The sequence below is a fragment of the Ischnura elegans genome (assembly GCF_921293095.1).
Source record: "Ischnura elegans chromosome 13 unlocalized genomic scaffold, ioIscEleg1.1 SUPER_13_unloc_2, whole genome shotgun sequence".
Lineage (NCBI taxonomy): Eukaryota > Metazoa > Arthropoda > Insecta > Odonata > Coenagrionidae > Ischnura > Ischnura elegans.
The window spans coordinates 4,291,543-4,305,701 of NW_025791658.1; the positions used below are offsets into that span (position 1 = coordinate 4,291,543).

The 14,159-nt window shown below is 37.6% G+C and overlaps 1 protein-coding gene across 2 annotated transcripts in view; it reads left to right on the forward strand.

Annotated features, from left to right (window-relative positions):
• The first annotated feature begins 7,946 nt into the window (after positions 1-7,946).
• Positions 7,947-14,159, forward strand: part of LOC124172665 — a 58,574-nt gene continuing 52,361 nt past the window's right edge. The window contains exons 1-2 of one of the 2 annotated variants that reach the window (XM_046552120.1): positions 7,947-8,352; positions 8,548-8,633. The gene's annotated coding sequence lies outside the window, so the exon portion shown is untranslated. The remainder of the gene's footprint in view (positions 8,353-8,547; positions 8,634-14,159) is intronic. The other variant, XM_046552121.1, reaches the window with a different exon arrangement.

Sequence of the window (14,159 nt, forward strand, 5' to 3'; positions counted from 1 at the left end):
ACCATTCCATCACTCATAATGTTTTCACCACACACTTCACTGATTTGGTGATGAATGTGAAGCACTGGTTGTCTAATCAGGCGGCAAGCTTCTTTGACGATGGCATACAAAAGCTGGTCCCAAGATACGATAAATGTCTCAATATTAATGGGAATCATGTAGACAAGTAGAGTAAAGTATGGCCTTTCATGTGAATTTATTATTTTTGGAAAAAATTTACTCGTTTTTTTTTTTAATGTCAAAATGGTACTTACTTTAAAAACACGCCTCGTAGAAGGAGGACGATTTACAAGATTCAACATGCCCTGATGGCGATGGACAACTTGTACATTGAAATGTCAGCCAAGATGGAGTTGGAGAATGTGACCCATTTTTGAAGTAACCTTCCACAGTTCTATACGCCGGGAAAGCCTGCGATCATAAATCGGTTAAGATGGCGCTCGGTCCGCCTCGCGTGCAGTTGCTTCCACAGAGTCGCAACGCTGGTTGGCTGGATAGGGATGGAGGGGAACTGTAAGGTAGAAGGGGCAGCACTTTTGATTGGCTACTAGCTCTCTACTGCCCAGACGCCAACGGTTCAGACGACGGTAGTGGATACAGGAAACACTCAATGGGGGGCCACAAGAAGTATTTTGAGCTACCTATACTATTTTGATAATAAAAATAATCAAGTTACATGCAAAGTTTACGAAAGTATGATTTAAACTGATTATACTCATACGCAAGACAATGCCTATTATGATATGAAAAAGATACAATTAGCAGCAACTTGCAGAATTATTTAAGAAATCTAAAAGGAAATTGTAAGCTACCATGAAAACTTCAAATTTGGAATCGTAGGAAGAAGCCCTTATTAGAAAGAAGCAAAATCCAGAAAGATTCCTATAATCAGGAAGAATTTCCAAAAGGTACTCTACCATCACCCCCTCCTCCACTAGCAGGCTGTCAGTTAAAAAATGAACTCTTGTTATACCAAAACATATTACATTCAAGTCATTTATCCTTAATTTTCCCAGTGGAATAATTTGAATATGAATGTCCCAATAATTTGCATATGAATGTCTCGAAAATATCTTCTTAAGATATCTTTTAAATATCAGAAAAGTGGACAAACAGATATACACAATGTCTATAAGATGTCTACAAGATATTACGTAAATATTGCAGGAAATACCTTGTACAAGGTATCAGGGAAAGATCCAGGATTTTTTTCTGGGAGGGGCACAAGCAAGGCCGTATCCAGGATTTTGTTCTGGGTGGGGCACAAGGATACCTCGCAATACAAAACGAATGCAATGATAATGGGACCGTATTAAAAATCTTGCATATTTTTGAGGGTCTGGGGGGGGCACGTGCCCCCGTGTCCCCCCCCTGGATCCGCCTATGCAAGGTATTTCCCGCTGTTAGTTGCTGAAGATGTTCAAGACATTTTGATGAAATATATTGTGCTATATTCTAACTTGTTTGAAACCGAAGTTATAACGAAATCGTTATAACTTCGGTTGAAATCTGTGCACCTTTATGAAAGTGTATAGCGAACAGAAAAATAGTGGCATCTTCTTTAATAAATACCATTCATACCTTAAAATAATTCACCTCTTTTGGTCTTGCCAAATTATCAAAAAGCATTCTTTGCTTATACCGCTGTTATTTGAGCAATTTAGAAAGAAAAAAACTTGATTCCAAGCTCGCTTGAGCTAACTATTTACTTTACTACCAACATAATTAGGTAGCCTCTCCACTGAATGCTCTCCTAATAAAGGGTTTTCCAGGAAATCCCTGTAAATTCTTCTCCAGCAATCCAGTATAGGTAGGCTAGTTGAAAACCAGGAAAAATAATCGTTCTGTTGGTATGTTAAATTTAATGTGTGTGAAAATTTTATAAAAATGCTTTGAATTACACTGTTCTGCAAAAAAATAGTTCAAAAAATGCCTGGCTACAATTTTGGGTGTTTCTGGCTAATTTTGGGTCACTGAATCCGAAAATGACCTCCATTTTTTTCTATCACCCTCCTTTTTTACACAACCCCTAAATTGGTGAAAACAACCCCTTATCTAAACTTATCGCTTTTCAAGGGACTTTTACGAATGTTATCTGCTTCTTATTGAAAAAACTCACGTTTTAAGGCTATCAGGGTCAAGAGAGAGACAAACTTCACTGGGGTTGAAAAGATTTAGGGGGTGAAAATTGAAACAAAAACTTTTAAAAACATTAAAATAACAATTTTATTCGTTTTTTATGACTTATGATATGTTAGCTAATGGAAAAGTTTTTAAGGGATGAATACACTGTTCACCCCCTCATGTTACATGGGAGCAAATTATCCTCGATATGTTCCCACACAGCACACGGACACCTTTCGGACATCCGGTGATTGTCCGCCAAGTGGCCTATGGACATCCTACGGACAGCCGAATTCATACAAAATGATGTCCGCTGCAAGTCCGCATGTCAGTAAAAAAGGTGGCCTATGGACGACCTGAAATTGTCCGCTCTGGACACCTTCAGGACACGTTTAGGTTAGGATTGCATTTTGTTCGATACTAATAAATAATAGGTCCAGACAAGAATTTAAATAAATAAGGCATCAATTTCATGCACAATATTTATTTGGCTTCTTAAAACAGTACAATGCCAGAAACTACATACGATTTATTTAACTTTCTTCTTCCCCTGTAACCTCTCCTTGGCGTGCCTTAGCCAGCTTTGGATGGCAACCTCCACATCCTTTTCAGGGGCTGTCTTGCTCTCCTGCACTGCTCCTGTAATAATGAAGTATATAAACATTTCATTGTAGCAAGAAATTGTATCTTGTACGTAACAAGCAGATTACATAAGACAGGACGCTACAGTCTTATTAGTCACATGTTTAACATTCTTAAGGTTTCAAAATTAGGAAACCTGTCCATTACAGGCTGAATACATTTTACAAACTTTTCTTTGACTTTTTCTTGTTCTTAAATAAGAAAAGATTTTGAGTACAATTATTAATGTGTTAGTAATGTATATATTATGATTAAGAACATTTTTCATAGAACAATTGTTGAACTAGATTTTAATCCCAAATATGAGAAGACTGTTGCCTGTTAGACCCTGGTGCACCATCTAGAAAAAAATTCTTTGATCCATCCTTGCCAGACAGCTTAGTAGAGGTCTCGAAAAAGATATTGGAAAAAGCATTCAAATGGAGGATAATATTTCTGAACAATTGGTCTCCCCTTGAAGATTATGACTACACTAGAGTGAATTGTGGAGGTGAAGAAAAGTGTTACATAAGCTGGAGCTAAGGAAGACTAATGCAGAAGAGCTGAATATGATATAGGAGTAAAGGAAACTAGAAAATTTAAAGGAGGAAGTTTAAGTGAACTAGATCTCTTGGGATTAGTGTGAAAACAGCCACACTGATTTGGCACACAAACCACTTAGCTGCATTGGCCGAGATGCAACTTAAAAAAATAGAAACTTTGAAAAACTAGCAAAAACTTGCTGTAGTTAAGGCCATTCCATGATTTAGATCTCCGAATTCTTCCAATCTTAATAATTAAAATAGATCTTCTAATGTAGTCTGGTATCAAGGCAAAAGTGACAACCTAGCTCACTGGCAATATTCACATTTCGACAGAGACATAACAGGGGAATAGCAGCTAAGGCCTGCTGTGAGCTACTGAAATTTCTATAGCTCCTACAAAAACACCTACTTCAAAACATCTTAGTTAGCTAGAGCTACTAGAAAATAGTAGCTTCTGTAGTACTGTGCAACTACCATCCCTGTTGAATAAGTTATCCCATTCTTAAGTTCTACAGGTGCTATACATCGAACTTTTAAAGAGCATGAGATCCTTTTCAACCACGTTTTTGGTAATTATACCTCCCATATGCAGAACAAAAATTGTTTTCAAATGTTTGAATTACTTGGTAGTGGAATCTGCATCTGAAAATAATACATAACAATACTATTTTCTCTACCTTTAGCATGGAAGGGTGAACCTTGTATTACAAGATGTTTAATAATTATTTAAATTTACTTTATATGAGCTCCCTTTAGAGGAGCAACTTGTCAAAAAAGTATCCAGAAATTATTCCTCCTTGCTCAAACCTATATAATAATCAAACGAATACTTACACCTCTCTCACATGCCTCGCTTTAGCATGTTCCAGCCAACTCTTCACTGTAACTTCCACACTAGAATTGGTGGCTGTATCGTCCTGGTTAAATGCAACATCTGTAAAGAATGAAGACAAATAAGTATACAGACAATTATAAGAAGAGAGACATACAAACTTATAAATAGAGATAGGAAATAAATAAAAATACAGATGAACTATTTTTATTCAACTCCACTACATGAAAGCTATAGTCAGTAAATGCCTCCAGGTAAATATATCAGGTTCACGATACTCTACACCAAAATGTGTACCGATGGCTGTACGAAAAGATGCACAAGTTCTATTTTCTGGGTATAAGATTTCATGCAGCAGTTTGAGCAAATAAATGAACCATGAAACATAGCCTTAAGGTTTGTTTACACAATATATCACTTACAATTAGACCTTGTTTAGATTCATCCCGAGTTTCTTACAGTCGTCCTATAGTTTCCACTAAATTAAATGCATGGATGACTAATAGCACAGTTACTTAGTTTGTAGTTAAATTAGTTTATATTTTATTAGGTTAGCAAAGTTTGGTAGAAAAAATATAATAAACGCTATAAAAGTTACGTCGGCATTGTAATTTTTCAATCCCTAAGCCTTATCTTTACTGACATAATAGATCATTTATTTATTTAGGACCTAAAATTTTTAATTATTAACCTAGTTCCATCAAACAGATAAAGAGTATAAAAACTTTTTGTAAAAAGGCTAAACATTGGTGGTTATCCTATCATAACATTATTGTTCTTTTTCGATGCGTGCGTAACTATACATATCGAAAGAAATCACACGGTGTAGTCCGATTTCAAAGAATTAATAATTTACGTGAAACCTATTAATCATACATGCGTGTTGCAAAATCCCCCGGTTACACGTAAGTACAATTCCTAGTTATATTTATTGCCAAGAACCCTACTTGATTTGATTTAGGAACGGAACCAAACGGACCGTTGGGACTTCCAACAAATTCAGCCGTAACCTACGCTATCAAAACAACAGGTTCTATTTTATGCGCTAGCACTTACATTATTTCCTATACGTTCTCGCGTACAGAGACTATAGTACAAGAACTTCCACTTTAAATTATATCATGTAAACAAGGAACAAAAGCGAAAATTTCACCATGAACAACGGAAAAAGACGCTACCTTTAGTTGCCAAGTAACGGTTTTACCAAGACGGTAATGTTGTTCCAAGCAGAGCCATATTTTTCCTCGAGATGTTACAGGCTGAGTTATAAGAAATATAAGGAGCATGCGGAAACACTATACTGCCGCCAGTGAACGCCAAGAAAAAATTATTTAGAAGTCACATCAAACTTACTTGCAGCAGCATCTTTGTAACCGCCAAACCACCATGCTGTCTCCGGTGTTCCGTTCCGGTTCCTCTGTTGGAAAGGAGGAACGGAGGAATGTGGAGAACCATGGTAGAACACCTGAATCGCGGAGTAGCGGTAGATTCAAAATTCGTTCGCCACCAAAAAAACTAGAATTTCGATATAAAGTAAAGGTACGGCAGTACTTACCTTCTATCTTCTACTACTTCTTCTACTTGCCTATCCTTAAATTGGACAATTACAATTTCTAATCTGGGAAAGAGGCCATCGATGCCGTGATAATTTTAGGAGAATTCTTACCATTAAAATTAAAATGAATTTAAAGCGTTATGTTTCATTAAAATACTTTCCAATCAATCGCCTCTGAGATTTTTTAATCCCTAGAGAGTAAATATTAATTAATCAATAAGTTGAAAGAGTTCATTTAACCTGTAGGAATGGAATGTCCCCGAGACGCGAACGTCCGCAGGACATTGGTACATAATATAAAATTTCAGTAAAAATCGATAAATTCCATTATTCCTGTTGTTAATTTTTGTAAAAGTTGCTAAATTTGTTTAAATTTAAGTAATTTTTATAATCATGAAAAGTACGGGTTTATTGTTCATCCAACGCTTCTCAACCGTACAACATGCGGAAATTTTTAATTTTTTGAAAGTTTCTAAAATTGTTGCTAAATTTATTTAAACTTTAAAAATTGTTATAAATAATGTAGAGAGTCATAAGTTCGTTCAATTGTTGTTGTTTAACCCGTGAGGCATGTAGAAATTTTTAACGCTCGTAAATGTTACTTAAATTGTTGCTAACTTTGTTTAAACTTGATTAATTGTTATAAACAATATAAAACTTAAAAATAGCGTACATTTGTTGTTCTTAAACTATAGAAGCGGTAAAAATGTCAATTTTTTTTTCGTTAAATAGATTATAATTTCCTCCGAGTCCACACTCCAACAAGAGGATTACATTTGGTTACCTAAAATAATCCTCAAAATATCTCTTCCTCCACGAAAAATTTCCTCTTCCTCGATCGGGAGGAAGTATTCTGGCTTCAGAAACGAGAGAGAGTTTTTTTTCTTTCTCCCTTCTCCTACACTCCCTACTCGGAGGAGGATCTCGAGACTTTCTCTCGGAGTTCCTCCTTGAGGAGGTGAGTGTTTTAAGAGGAAACCAAAACTCCCAAACCCTGCGTAATGGGACACTAGCTGGACGTCCGCTGGACATCCGAGATAGGACAGTGTGCGGACGGATGGCCAGGACAGCCGGCGGATGTCCTCTGGCTGTCCTGAAAATCCGCGGACACTGAGAGGACGCGACGGACGCGCAGCGGACGTCCTCTGGCAACGATGTGCTGTGTGGGTTATGTCACCCACCACGCATTAAAATAGGTTTGCAAAAGTCGCCATTCGTGTCGCTGACGGACAAATTGATCCGATTTTTATGGGGAAATAATGAATAATAAGGGATATTGACCAAAATTTATGCACATGATGATGTAATATATCAAATGCATAACATTTCAATGTCATTCCTCGCAATAGGGTGGTTTCCTTCATCAAAGAAAACGAAAGGCATTGATTGCGATTCGTTACCCACCATTAGTGTATTCATAATATACAAATTATTTGGTTTTAGAAATACCGGGTTAGACGAATGGCAATGGTCCATTTTTATCCTCATTTGAAAAGGGCCAGATTGGCGCCCATGCGATGCCACTCCACGTGACGTCACAGGGACCTAGTTTCTATACGAGAAGATAGGAGTTATACGTCGTCTGAGGTTACCATTGCATGCATGAGGCGCAGAGCTCAGGGAAACATGTCTTAACAATCACTTATTAAAACTGGCTAAGGTCGGAAAGTTTTCCTCGTTTGATAAGTTATTAATAATCCTTATTTAAGCCAAGCGCTACCAGCCAGCAGGGTACTAGGCTAGCCGCTAGCAGCCTGCGTCGTATCAGCGCTAAGCCTCGCCTCAAGGTCACCTCGCAGGGCGGGTGGGGGAACCAGAAATACGTCACGCGGAGAGACTTCCCGACATTCATACTTAAGCATCGCGTTTTCGCGCGCTTGAAAATTTTCACTTTTCATTTAATCGCGAAAAATAGATATTGTCATTTAAAAATCTAAAAGCGTGAAATACGTACTCCAGGAGTAATAATCTTTCGATTTAGGCAATAAAAAAATAATAGGAAACCACCCTATTACAAAAATCCTGCAAAGCATTGGAAAAAGGTGGATCGCATGGCACTCATCACCGCGCCGCAGACATTTTTGAAAATCGATTGAGAAAAACAACAGAAACCAGCCTTTAATGGGATGGAATTAGGGTTCCTCTCTGCACTCCCAAGGTACGCGGGTTTAAGAAATTTGAATTTGCCGGTTTTTCTTGAAGAACATTTTCAGATGTTTCATAATCAAAAAAATAGATGGCGACATCATAGAAAATAGTTGACAGTAGAATGATGCGCTCGGCTCAAATCGACTCGATCAAATGGCTCAAATTTACGATAAGTGAACTAGAGTGGATTTCTGTTAGTTGGAATTTTTATATTGTTAGAATATTTCTTATTTAATCGCCAAGAGATTAAGTGGGGAAGGAAAACACAACTATCTTCATGCCCTGACATGTAAGGCGAAGCTGTTCCGCGTTACATGTTTTTATGGGAAGTTCAAAAGTTTGTTTACAGCAGTTTAAACATGTTGGGAGTAGTTATACTTCTTTGGAGCCATTAGTATCGAGTTAATCTTTGTGGATTGAAGTTTTAAATCTCTTATAATTTAATTTCTTATGCTGTGATTGTGTTAATGTAAATCGTGATAAAGGGATTTGTCGGTCATAATCCATCAGCATAGCTGACGGAGAAGGTAACAAACTTTGGTGCTTACATTACCTTAAGTATAAATTTTCGCTTGCCCTTTGAATGCCCTTGATTCTCTCCTTTCATAGAAATTTTAGAAATAATTTGTTACTATGCGACTTTCATGGAAACTAATTATGATGGTGCATGAAGTGAACGCGAGGCCATGGAATTTATATTTTGCTCTTCTACTTTATTTCAGGCGTCACCTGGTGATTTTCATGCTAAAGAAGCTCCAAAGAATCCTCAATACTCATTCAACTGTAATCTTCGAAGAAAATTTTGAAGGTATTCGGAAAAAATTCACTGTGTATGAGTTGACGTTCTGTCACTACCTTAGCCTGAAAACTCTTTAATTGATAATTTTGGGTATTTATGTCATTATTTAGGTAATGCTTATTAATTTTAATTATTTCTTCAAATTTTCTGTATCTTTGTTGTGAAAAATTGTGTCAGTGTTCCCATCCATTCCGGATAACAGTGCGATAGTGCTGTGGGTTGGCCATGCTAGGAGGACAATCGAGGACATGTTAGTTGCTTAAGATTAATTTTAATGCTAATACATAATTAATATATTCATTGCAGCCCCACATGGGGATAATAATAAATTTTATTTGTCCTGAGACTGGTATGTTACAAGTATAGGATGAGTCTAATATAAATCTTAAATCATTTGTTACAATACACATACATATATCACAACATAGTACAATATTATGCATCAGAAACCCGTTTAGCACGTATGAATTTATCTTAAAATAATCAATTTCCTTGGAATTCATTTATATCATAATGACACTCGTTTATCAATAATAAATTTACTATTTTTTTTAATTTTTCCAATTTCTCTCTTGATTTTATATTTTTGGGTAGTTTATTGTAGCATGTCAGTGCCATTCTGTATGGGCCCTCAAGGTGTAATTTTGTATGGCTTTGTGCAGTGTGAATATTTGTTTTACACCTTGTGTTGTAACTGTGTATATAGTAGTTCTTATAGAGAATATGATTTTGTTTTTTTTTACAAATACAACAAGGTAGATACTATGAACCCTAAAGACCGCAATATACCCACACATGTAATAGCATCCTGTGAATTCTACTTAAAAATAAACAAAACTAAACTCTGTTGAATGTTTTGGAAACAATATTGTGTGCTGTTGTTCGGTGACTAAGTAACGATCCAATAACGTTAGATCAGCTCATTAGGAATCAACTTAAATTAGGCCAATAGCTGTATGATATAGTGTGCTGTATAGCCAGGCAAATCCACTTTTGTCGCACAACTGATGGTTGTTCAATTGAGTTCACTATTTATGGTCCCGACTAAAAATGCTTTTCATTAGAAACATTTCTTATGAGCTACAGATGTTGTCCCTAAAAATAGTTGTAATGTTTCATTTTATAACCCATTGATGCTTGGTAAGATTTCATTCTAAAGAAAAATATTATCGTATGGACAGAAGTGGAATGTATAATTTAAAGTGTGAGAACTGCTGTATGTGTTATGTTTGCAAGACTGGTAGAATTTTAAATACAGAGTGAAGGAACATTGAAGAAGTTTTATGTATCATCATCATCACTGGTCAACAATCCTAGGATTGGTTTGACGCAGCTCTCCACTCAGTTCTCCTATCAGCTAATCTTTTCACACCTACGTAATTCTTCTCTTTCACATCTCTCTTTACTTGTTCCATATATTTTGTCCGAGGTCTTCCTTTTCCATTCTTGCCTTCCACTTGCCCTTCGACGATTGTCTTCATCAGGCCATCATGTCTCAAGATATATTGCTTATAAGGTTGTTCCGTCTTCTTATTAAGGTTTTCATGAGGCTTCTCTTCTCTCCTACCCTTCTTAGGACTTCCTCGTTACTAACTCGGTCGATCCATTTGATTTTCATCATTCTTCTGTGGCACCACATTTCAAAGGCCTCTATCCTTGCTTTCTCTGCTGCGGTCATTGTCCATGCCTCACTTCCGTATAGGAGCATACTCCAGATGTAGGTTCTTATAAATTGTTTCTTTACTTCCATATTTAAGTTTCCCGCTGTAAGCAGGTCTCTCTTTTGGTGGAATGCTCTCTTCGCCTGGGCTTTTCTGCTGATAATTTCTTTCTTGCTTCTCCCGTCACTAGTTATCTTGCTTCCCAAATAACAGAATTCATCCACCTCTATCAGTTTTTGCCTCCCTATTTTAATGTTGGTCTTGACTTCTTCTCTTCTGCTGCATACTAAGATCTTGGTTTTCTTCGTGCTTATTTTCAGTTGATATCTACTCATTATCCTACCCATATTAGCCAGAATATTTTTCAAATCCTTCTCTGTTTCTGCTTTAACGGCTATGTCATCGGCAAATCTTAGCATGCTAATTTTTTCTCCATGGATATTCACTCCCAATTCCTTTTCTTTGATTTCATTAATGGCTTTCTCAAAAATTATGTATAGTGACGGAAAATCTTGTTTTTGCAAATCATTTATGCCTGAACTATCATTTTACCCGTTTACAGTTCCACCCGTGTCCCCCCAGCCAACCTTCCGAAGGACACGATTGTGAAAGCACATCAATTACTCTGACAAAATTATTTTGTGATTTTTTTCGAATTTCGGCTGAATTTCTCCGTCTCTTATGCATGATAATGCCCGTCCATGCCTGCGTTCTATACTGCACACGGATTTTGATGCTAACATTATCATTTGTACCATCCTTTCAACTGCTTGTGTATGGCAAGGAAAAGGTACTTCTAATACAGATCTTTCCGTAACAAGGTCTTCCAAGTTTTTGTTTGTCATCCCAGCTATTATTGGTGGTTGATTTACCTCAATTGGTTCCCAGTCAACCGAGTCGATATAATTTTGAGCATCGAAGGTTAGAAAGATTTTGTGCTTTCCCGGCGAATGGGCTGAGTGAAGAGTTCTCGGGATCGCCACCGGGTCAGGAACTCCATCATCTGCCGTCGTTTCGATGTCCGACTCGGTGATCGAAGGTTAGCTTTGGAAAATTCGAATTTCCTCAATTCCTCCTGCTGAGTTTCTCTCGATTTCAATGTATTTGTGATCGCCATTGCACGGATTTGTCTGCGTTCATCGGCTAACATTGCAAGCAGAATATTCCCTGCGTGAGCAAAATTACATTTCCCTGAATCATAGAGTAGCGGCGTCATTTGATGTCTCTATCTATATGTTTCATAAGAAGAATCATGTTCATAATATGCTTCGGGCCTTCTGTTCAATATTGTCTCAATTTTATTGAAAACCGCATTGGAGCGTAAACTTCGATAACAAATTTTGCCAGGGTCATCAGTTCTTTTGACGGTGCTGAACGATAGTTCATTGCAATGAAGCAGGCAAACAAACCAATGCAAAGGTCTTCTTACGGCCATTTCCATTCTCCTGATTACTCCGGCATGGCTTCCGGTGTTAACCTCAGTTCCATCGCACACAATTGCTTGGAGTCCATCGATAATGATCATTTCCTCCCCTAGAAAATTCGTTATGGAATCTTAGAGGCCAATAGCTTTGCTGACACATGGGGTGACATGCCATAAGTAGCGTAAACCGGGCTCTTGAACGAGAGTTACATGCTCCTCACCTATTGTTTTTCACTTTGATTGACTATAAACGAAAGCAGAGTCTTTCCTCTCGTCGAAGTAAAGCGCTTGCAGTTTAACAGTTCCCACATTCCTCCGAAGAGACGTGCGCAATCTTTCTCTTTTCCTTCTAACTTTGTTCTTGTCAACAAAAAGTACATTGACTCCTTGAGTAACCAACCCGATATCTATTAGGTGCGCAGATGCAAGTTCTGCAGAGGAATGGTTTGATGTGCAGAATTATTCACAGGATGATGCAAATCTTGGCAATTTCAAATTACTTACACTAACCTCTTTCCATGAAATCCTCTCCTTCACTTGCATCACATAACTCATCGTTCAATGTCATTTCATCACCTGAGTCTTCCAAACAGAAGTGTTATGACAAAATAGGGTGGATCATTCGGGTGTTCCTTTTTTCCTTCCAACCTGCAAAGCCTCGTCTTCCTATTTTTGGTCTCCTGCAGATCGATGGCGCCTATTATCATTTCCCTACCACTTCTCTGTCCTTAGGGAATTCCCATTCTAAACAAGGCATTTTCGAAAGAATGTCACAAACAGAATCAGTCTCACTAAAGCAATTTACATGCCGCAACATCAAAAACCTGACGTGCGTGACGAAGAAAGTCTTGCTTCAGATCAATGAAAGCATTCTTGTTGACAGATCGAATAATACTGCGATTATTTCCATGATATTGAATAATTTGTCAAACAATTTGCCTATATCCAAAAACTGGGATAGATGATCTATGCCAAATGCCTTCAATGGCATAAGTCACTGTCTCCGCGATTCCCGGCAGAGAAATAATGGTATTTTAACTTTCTTCTTCAATGTACCGAGAGGACAAAAACATTTTCATCATCTCTTCATAAGTGGGCAAATCATTACCCATGAAATTTTCGGGTGCAACAAATATCACGCACTCCACTCCACGGTACGCTTTCCCTCTATTCTAACTATTGCGTCAATCCTCCCGTAATCCTTTGGAAGGTTGGCTGGGGGGGACACGGGTGAAACTCGATGGTAGCCTCTTCCTCGTGGTGAGTTCTGGGTAGTTTCTTTACGAAACTAGCAGACAGCTTCTTAGTGAAATGCTTGGTGTTCAGGTTATGTTTTTTCTCAGCCTTGGCTGAATTTCTTGTTGAAAATAGCTCCACAGGTACGTTATTCGTCATTATGATTGATGTTAATTTCAAATAATTTACCTCATTATTACTTTTTGTGGGGTTATTTACTACCATATGATGACTTATTTGCTAAAAAATTAAATTCAATCGAAATAAATATTATTTTACCTGCAATCTTGCCCCCAAAATGGAATTTTAGAAATTTAGGCAAAAATGAGTTGTGTTGTGCGGGTGGTCTATAATCCAATTTTGTTGTTAATTCATAGACATTTTTTTAACCATAGGTTTTGTCAAAAAAACTTCAAATTTCATTTTCATAATTTATAAACATGTATCCACTCTTTGATATTATCCATTATCCTATATTTTCATAAAATTCGCCTTCATAGCCGTTTGATTCAGAAATCAGCCTGATTTTTCGCAAAATTTTAAACTTTAGAGCTCGGGCGGCAGTGGTTAATATTATCCGATTTGAAAAAAATTTTGTGTGCGAGATCCTTATATCATTTGGCAACTTTCCTGCATAGGGCAAATTTGATCAGGAAAAAAAACCTTTTTTCGGCCCACCCTATTAAACATCCAGGGTGTGCATTACAGTTGATATACGTTGATGGAAAAGGGCATGAAGTTCAAATGGATGCTGCTAAATGGCACTGAATGCATTGACGGACCAGGATCCTGAGCGCAGGTAGTGTACGTGGCGGCTACACCACTACCCTACCTGCGAGTTACTCACCAAATATGACTGTGCACATTTGTGTCGTTTTGAGTCTGCTCCCAGCACCCATTTGAACAGCACATACCCCCCCGCTTCTTATCTTGTCCCGCCCGAGAACCCACAAGCGATCGCATAGACCGAATATACGGCCGGCACGATGCCACGGGATCACACACACTTACAAGAGCGGTGAATTCGCCAAGGAGATAGCAGTGGCGTTTGGAGCTTCATATTTCATCCATATGTAGACAGGATTTTTATCTTTCTCATTGCAAAGGAATGCATTTGTTTTCTTTTATAATTCATTCATCTTTGGGTGTGCAGTTGCGAACATGCGTATTTGCACGCGTTGCCAATGCTTAGAACTTCCTCCTCATTTGTTCGTT